The following is an 8461-nucleotide window of genomic DNA, read 5'->3' as shown; positions in this document are numbered from 1 at the left end:
TCTACTCTTTCACTTTTCATTATCATGCTCTCTCCTAGCATAGTAGTGAGTTTCAGTTGTACAGGGAAAGTGTTTGGTTGTAATTCATCACTTACTTCTCTCTCTATGAAGGTGCTGTCGCTCTGGGTGTCCAGCAGTGCATAGACGAGATGTTCTTTGGACGGCTGGGTGGCAGAGGAGATCCACACAGGGACGATCATGGAGGTGCTGTATGACTGACCCTCTTTAGTGACACAGAGTGGGCTAGCTGTCACAATTTCATTTGTACAGTTTGAAGCTGTGTTCACATTTGCTGTAATTTTCCTTTTTTCCATGCTTACAGGTCTATCTTTCTCCTCATGCCCTCTGTAATGTTCATCATGTAGACAGGTGGGATGCCTTCCCTTGCACAGATCACAGGTGTGACGGTGTCGACATTCCTTGGCGCTGTGACCTGGTTTGACACATCCATAGCACAGTTTATTGTCTTTTATGAATGTTCGTCGTTCCTCGAGGGATTTTTCTTTGAATTTTGAGCACTTGGATAGTTGATGCTTGTCATCTTTGCACCACATGCAGGGAGGCCTTTCTTTTCCGTAGTTTGACCTTATGTTTTCAGTGTTCGCATTTGTTTGAGTGCTGAAGACACTTACTTTGTTTCCCTTTGTTTCATTTGTGTTTCTTTTGACGTAGGATGAGCTGGATGAGTGTAGAGCATGCAGGGAAGTGATTGGGTTACATGCTATCTCCGCTTCCACTGACACAAATCTGGCGAAGTCTTCAAAAGTGGGGAAGTCTCTTCCTTCCATGAGAGCTATTGAGACTTGACGATTCCAGCGTGCTGCTAGCCAATCTGGGACTTTCTGTGTCAGCTTTTGATTCTCTTCACAATCATTCAAGATTTCTAAACCTCTCACGTGAGGCATGGCTTGGAGACAGGCATTCAGGAAATCAGAGAAGGCCCTTAACCCTTCAGCGTCTTTGGTTTGCACTTTCGGCCATTTTGACAGCTTGTCTCTGAAAGCCCTTTGAATGACAAATGGCTGCCCGTAGCGTTGGTTGAGCTTATTCCATGCATCTCTGTATGCTTCGTCATCGTCTCGATAAAAGGTGCCTTCAATACATTTGTGAGCAGGGCCACTGACATATTTCTTTAGATAATAAAGTTTGTCGGCTGATGAGATGCCTTTTTTATCTATCAGTGACATGAATGAAGCTCTCCATTCAATGTAGTGGATGGGGTCTCCTCCAAACACTGTGGGCATTGGCATGGGGAGTCTGTTGATGGTTATGCTGTCTTGTATCGCTTGGGCTAAAGAGGAGATGTCAGTGGAGGAATTTGGTGGGACTATGGAAGGGTTTTGGTGATACACAGAGGGGATGGCAGAGTTCTGCCTGTTGTATCTACTGTCTTGTTGCTGTGTAGGCAGACTGTTCATTTGCTGTAAGGGCTGATTGTCAGTTTCCTGTCTGATTTCTCTGTCGTAGCTTTCCAGCCTGACACGTGCTACTTCTCTGTCCCTTTCTGCTTGCAAACGCTCTAATTCAGACTCCATCATCCTTATTTTTTCTTTCTGCTTTCTTTCTTCCTCCATTAGTTTACACTGAGCTTCTTTTGCAGCGAGCTCTGCGACTGCTTCAGCCCTCTTTGCAGCCATAACTGATGCTTCAGAGAAGTGACTATTAGCTGACTGAGAAGCAGTCCCATAAATGGAGTGGGCGTAGTTATGAGCATGGAGCTCACGAAGTTTGCGTTTTTCACGCTCTGCATCAAAGACATCGTCTATTCCGGATAAGCGTTCATTTATTATTTTCATAATGTCTTTAGTGACTGCCTCACAAGCATCTATTTTGCGTCTTAAATCAGCGGATGGGGTGGTACCCTGTCTTATATCAGAGTAAATTTTCATGATGTCATCTTTTCCGTTTTCAACAGTGTCTGCCATTTTAGCTAGTTCCATATCTGTTGTGTTTTGCTTTAGGTTTTCTTTCGTTGATCTGATTTGAATTTTCCATTGTTCATAAAGGCTAAGCAGTCTCCTTTCTTTTTTACTTTGTTCCTCCCTTTGATAGGCAAGAAACCTCTCTGTGGGTACACTTTTGCGTTCTGAATGACGTGGTATTTTTATTTCCTCCGTTTCATTCATTTCGTGTTGAAGCTCAAGTAGTTCTTTATTTTTGGTTTCAGTTAGCTCCTTTAATTCCTGCCATGACAAGCGTTCTTCATCCTTTTGATTTAGCAATCCTCTATTTTCTTCAATTTCTGCTTGTAGTTTATTTATCTGTTCCTTTAAGACATCCATTTTTTACTGTATTTGTAGTCTTTACCGTCCCTTGAGCCATCACTTTACCATACGATGCTGTAGCGTACCTCCGTGCTGTGCTGCTTGACCGTGGAGTTCACAGACGGAGTGGCGATGCATGTGGTAAAGTTGTCACTGGTCCCTTGCTGGGTGAAGTCACCGGAGCCTTGATGAGCGAAGTTATCCCTGGTGCCTCGCTGGGGTAAGTTCTCACTGTAGCATACCCTCCGAAAGATTTAGGACTCGACTGGTGGTTTTCAACATTTATTTCCATAAACCATTCCGTAACCAACTCGTTGAATACCAACGTGAGAACTGATAAGACACAAAGATACACCAGTTACATTTATGTTTTCATTATATGCAAAACAGTTAGCATAGCTTTAGCTTTCTGATACAAATCATCAACACAAGTACCGTAAACACTACAAATTGCTAACCTTGTGCCTCCTCGGGGGGTTGCTATTTCCAGTCCTTTATTGTTCATTTACCGCAACTCTTTCATTGCCTCTTTCTCCTTTGTTTACCTTAACTTATTACTTTGCCGTTAACTCGTTCCGTATCACCTTGTTTTTACCGGAAGACACAACATAGCCAGGAAGTGACATAGTAGGTTAGCGATCTCTTCAAAATAAAAGCTCATTACAAATATAACCTTCAAAACGGACAATATGCATATAAAAACCAGATGAATGACATTTTACTATAATGCACTCCAATCATGAAATATATTTATGTAACGAAATCATGTCACAATGCATTTAAAGTAACTTAACTATTAGTTTTTAAAGATTTTAACTTATTTAACCATTTTAGCAACACAAGGCTGCCCTCTTGTGGACAAAATGAGTAACAGCAATACATAAAACCAAAAAGTGGTCTGCTACATGTACTGTCTTGTATTTTTATTCTTTCCATTTTGTCTAGGCTTAGGAACTAAGAAGTAGTTCCCTTAAGGAACTGGTAGTAATGTTTCCAAAATTGCATGGATCAGAAAGCACTTCCTTTATCTATTTGTGTTATTGATAGGGAAAGATATTAAAGGAATAGTTCAGTATTTTGAACCCTGGGCCCAAATAACATGTTTTCTGTCATGATCCCTATTAGTACAAGCCATAACTTCTCTACCTGCTTGCTCTGCCCGTCTGGTAACAACCAGGTGCCCCCTCCCACTCTACTGCAATAGAAACCTAGGGGCAAACATCTTTGAAAAGTATGCTAAACGTTGTTTTGCAAAACACGGCGCTCACAGTATAATCATACCGGTGTCAGTATGTTATCTTGAAAAAAATGTGAAAACCCGAGTTTTCTGTCAATAGCTGTGTTCTATTTGGATAAGAAAAAATTTTTCTCTGCGTGACACATATCCCTCCGCAGATGCAGCAAAACGAGAGCCGGAAGAATGCCACTGTCTCCAAAAATATCTGCTGACAGAAAGCTTGGTTTTAAAATTTTTTTTCAAGATAACATACAGACGGTGTATAATGTTTAGCATACTTTTCAAAGACTGTTGTGTTTGCCCTTAGGTTTCTATTGCAGTAGAGTGGGAGGGGAAAGCCAGTTGTTACCACACAGACGGAGTAGGTGACAAGCGAAGTTATATATAGAGATAATAGAGATCATGATGGAAAACCTGTTATTTGGGCCCAGGGCATCTCTCATCTTAGCCAAGGAGGTGAATTTACATGAATCTACACCAATGTTTAGCTAAGGTGTCATAGAAATTTCAATGCTTCTCAGTCAGTTGCCTGTATGCTATTACTTTGGTTTGCCTTAAAATTCAAGGCTTCATCATCTGCCTCAGCCTGCTTATCAAATTGAATCATGAAGAAGCAATTCTTAAGGAAGCAACACTGATAAAATTGTATCAACACCCAAACCTAATTTTGCATGGTTTTAGAGTGGAAAGGAAGTGTTGATATAGGAGTGACTTACAGAGGAATCAGAAGGAGAGGAAAGGGTGACTACAGGCTTGGAAGGAATGAAAAGTCCTGGAGTCTGTTGTGCACTGGTGATGGTTACATTGCCCAGCACAATGACAGAAAAACAATTCAACAAACCTACCACTCCTCTGTCTCTAACAGAGTAGCAGTGTATCTGGACTGGCCTGCTGGCTCTCTGTCCTTCTACAGTTTCCTCTGACACACTGATCCACATCCACACCTTCCACTCCACATTCACTGAACCGCTCTACCCTGGGTTTGGGTTTGGGCTTGAGATTAACTCCTCAGTGTCTCTGTGTCAGATATAGGAGGTTCAGTCAGAGGTCACTCAGAGATAGTTGACTCTGTACAGGATCACACACACACACACATACACACACACACAAATATACCACAAAACAAGTAAAATAACTTTTTGATTAGTTTTAGATTACGTTCTATGCCAGTCCATAGATCTGTGTGAGCTCTAATGTTAAGAGGGTGGCAGTGTGTAGCACCAGAAGAAGGTGCCCAATATGTAGCCCCCGCCCCAACTTCCAGCTTGCATCGGGTACTTGGGGGATGCTGCAAGTATAACTATGAAATCGGGTCAAAGAGGTTTGTTATACTGGTTGGCTTTTGCTACTCAACAAATATGATGCTGATTGGCCAGAAGGTGGCACTGTAACTACATGCTACCTGGTTAAATAAAGGTTAAATAAATAAAAATAATGGTCAATTTAAAGATCTAAAGAAATCTGGATTCTGAAATCTCTGGATCAGAATGATCCGATATGATCATTAAAAAAAAACTGTCAAAACTCAAAGCCAGCAAGATCAGTCTCATCCTACACGTTTTCTAATTAGTTATTTTCTTGCTGTGTTTAACGTTAGTTATAGCTAACTGGTAGGGTGTTCTGGTAAATTCAGAATGTATATAGTCCTCCAAATGTTTTGTAGGGTGAAATTTTCAATCGATCCTGTCATGAAATACATCGGATAAAATTGTGGAAACTCACAATTCTATCTCTATACACCATTTTACGATCCCTATGATCCCTTCTAGAAATCCACAGACAACAGGAATCATGGTAATGTCAGTATCCTAATCACTGCAAGTGTCCATCAAATAAAAAACTGGGTAAAACATTGATACAGTATTCATTGTTTATTTGTTTATTTGTTTGTTTGTTAGGATCCCCATTAGCTTTGCCCTAAAGCGCAGCTAGTCATCCTGGGGTCCACATTTAAAAACATACATTAAACATTACAATTAACACAAATAGCAAACACCAAACATCAACATAACACTTATATTAAAAAAACAAAAAACATAAACAAAAACAAAACATTAATATGTATGAGTAAAACTTACACTGATGCCTCTCTCAAAGTTACCAGGAAAAAACTACAAATCCGCATATGCATAGTATCCTACAAATATGATATTCCTAAGTGTTTCCTTATTTGTTGTTGTTATTGTTGTTCATGCATGAGAAAAATATGTTCACTAATGGGTGTATTGTACTCATATAGCCTCCAGTAATGGAAATAAAATGGGCAGAAAACCCATTTGGTACACTTTGGGCACTTTGGATATCCAAACAGCTAACAGCTGCACTAATTCTCTGTTATATTGTTGTACTTTTTGTATTTTCATCAAATTTACAGTTGTAGTCAAGGAGCAGGAAAACAGATTCAGTTGCATCATTATCCATGGGATATTGGTCATAATGGTGATATTACCTTTCAAATTTATATTATATACAAGACGAGGATGAAAATATTATTTTTCCCTTCCGTCTCGATTTACTCTTGGATGGTAATAGGTATAGGTTTACTGATATTCCCTAGCTTCTTATCTACCAAAGGAGGCAGAACCATTCATTCATTTTGGGTCATTTTAGATGTTTTTTTTTCCAGATTTTTGGCTAGGGTTTAATGAAATGGCTTTTATTGTGAAATCAACTATATCTATATATATAATCTTGTGATGTAAATGTACCATGGCTGTGTAATGAAGTTGTCAAAATAAATGTTAAATTCTTAATTCATAAATGGGTTGTGAAGTCCTCAGTCTTTAAACTTTGATTTGTTAGTTTGCTTCATCTGGCACTTTCTACTTTTCTGTATTTGTACTTTGGCTAGACTGAAAAACAGCTTGCTAGCATTAGCATTGAAATCACTGGGTACCACTAGCTGCAAGCTACCTTGTTAGCTTAAGTCGTGTAATACCAATTGATTTCAATGAGAAATGTAGAAAATAGAGTGTAATAGAGGGTAATGTGTCATGGAGGGTCAAGCAGGTGTTTCATTCCAACCAAACACTACAGCAGATGATTTCATTGAGTTCCTCCTCTCTAGTTGAAGGTGTGAAATCAGCTGATCATCATCACCCATCACTCTGGAACTAGTAAAGGAGGTGGAGGAGGAGGTGGAGGAGGAGAGCATGGAGGAGTACACTGCTTCAGAACTGCTAACTGTCACAAACCGACTGTTGTTAATATTGAGGATATTTTTATTGTTTCTGATGGTATTGTTTTTTTTGCTGTCGTGGGTGCTGTTGAACCTCGCCACCGGGCTGAAGCTCAGACACTGACAGCAGAGACAACACTGCCCCCTGCTGGTGCTGACCAGGTACAGCAGGCCCACACCAGGGAGGGAGGAATGAATGAATGAATGAATGACCTTTAATGAAAGAACACTTAGCAAAACAGATTTATAAAGTCCTTCACAAGACATGTAAAATTTAAGATATAAATAAAGTGGAAAAATAAGTAGAAATAGAATTAAACACTAAAGACCAAATGCTCAGAAAGAAATTAAATCTGAATAAAAACAGATCAGAGATCATAATTGATTAATTATGCTGCCCAATCTCAGGTTGTAGGATTGGAGATCAGAGTCAAAAATGTAGGTGCAAAAAGAGCAAATTATATCTTGTTAGAATAAGATATATATTTTATTCATAAAACAACCAATTCAGTCAGTATGCTATTTTACAAAAATATTTACAATATAAATCCCATTTTTTGCAATACCCAACAAACCAAGCTGAAATGATCGCAGTATATAATTATACAGCAGTTTAGTGCTGGAGAAGAACAGATTATTGACAATATTATCAGTCAAAGTCTAAAAGTTAAAGTGAGATTTCTTTTTGGTATAACATTAATTAACTTTTACTACATGTGTTCTGAGTCAATACTGAAGTCAGAGTATTGTCATGCTGCCATTTCCCCACCGACAGACTGTAAACTGTTGACTGTAAAAAGTTGTGGATTATTACTTTAACATAATGTTTTTTACGTAAAGATGCAGTTTGTTGAATTTCTCTGCATATATGTAGTAGGTGTGTAGGCAGCCTGTAGTCGATACTATTGTATTCACTACTTTAACTGTGAAAATGTTGACTTCAGACAAAACCAGGGTAAGAGCAGTTTCAGAAAACATTTATTGTTAGAAATCAGTAGCTCCCCCTTCTGGACAGGTAAGGAAAGGACTGGTTTAAAACGAGCGTGCAAAGAAGTTTTAATCTCATATTAAAGGAATAGTTCACCCAAAAATGAAAATCCTGTCATCATCTCCTCCTCCTCATGCCAGTTGAAACACAGGTGAAGTTTGTCCATATAACACACAGGGAGGCTGCAGCACAACTCCATAGCAGCCTTCTCCAAAACAACTGAAGTCAGTGGGGACCAGTTCTTCAGAGTTCCAAAAAGACCTACAGTATATTTACACCATCATTTAGTGCAAATCTTAACTATAGCCGATTGATTTGCAACAAATAATGGTGTATAGGTCTTTCTATTCACAGTGTGATTGTTTGGCTGTTTTTGTTTTGGAGCTCTAAAGAACAGGTCCCCATTGACTTCAGTTGTTTTGGAGAAGGCTGCTACCAAGTTGTGCTGGCAGCCTCCCTGTGTGTTATATGGACTAACAAATTTCACCTGTGTTTCATTTGGCATGAGGGTGAGTAGATGATGACAGGATTTTCATTTTTGGGTGAACTATTCCTTTAAATAATGGATAATGTTTTTATATGCATAAGAAGATAAAACGCCACAACAAACACTTGGGAATATGTGGGCTGTGCTGCTGCTGCTGCTACCGACGGTACTACCTCATATCTAGTGCGATATCCGTGAAAATAAAATATATATATAAAAAAAAAGAAACACAATGGTGATCTTACAGGTGGTCCAAATGTTAAAGTGATAGTGGCTTTGCCCAAGAGAATCTGATTCAGCGGACGTT

General features: G+C 39.2%; 1 protein-coding gene across 1 annotated transcript in view; it reads right to left on the bottom strand.

The window, feature by feature from the left end:
• Nucleotides 1-8221: 8221 nt before the first annotated feature.
• Nucleotides 8222-8461, bottom strand: part of LOC139643913 (proline-rich protein 15-like protein A) — a 1373-nt gene continuing 1133 nt past the window's right edge. The window contains exon 1 of the mRNA XM_071519210.1: nucleotides 8222-8461. This exon is cut by the window's right edge and continues 1133 nt beyond it. The gene's annotated coding sequence lies outside the window, so the exon portion shown is untranslated.

This window comes from Centroberyx affinis, unplaced genomic scaffold, assembly GCF_046629955.1.
Source record: "Centroberyx affinis isolate AG114_WGS23_722 - 3 ecotype Tasmania unplaced genomic scaffold, CSIRO-AGI_Caff_v1 ptg000674l_1, whole genome shotgun sequence".
NCBI lineage: Eukaryota > Metazoa > Chordata > Actinopteri > Beryciformes > Berycidae > Centroberyx > Centroberyx affinis.
The sequence above is the reverse complement of the archived record's forward strand: the minus strand, read 5'-3'. Positions and strand labels throughout refer to the sequence as shown.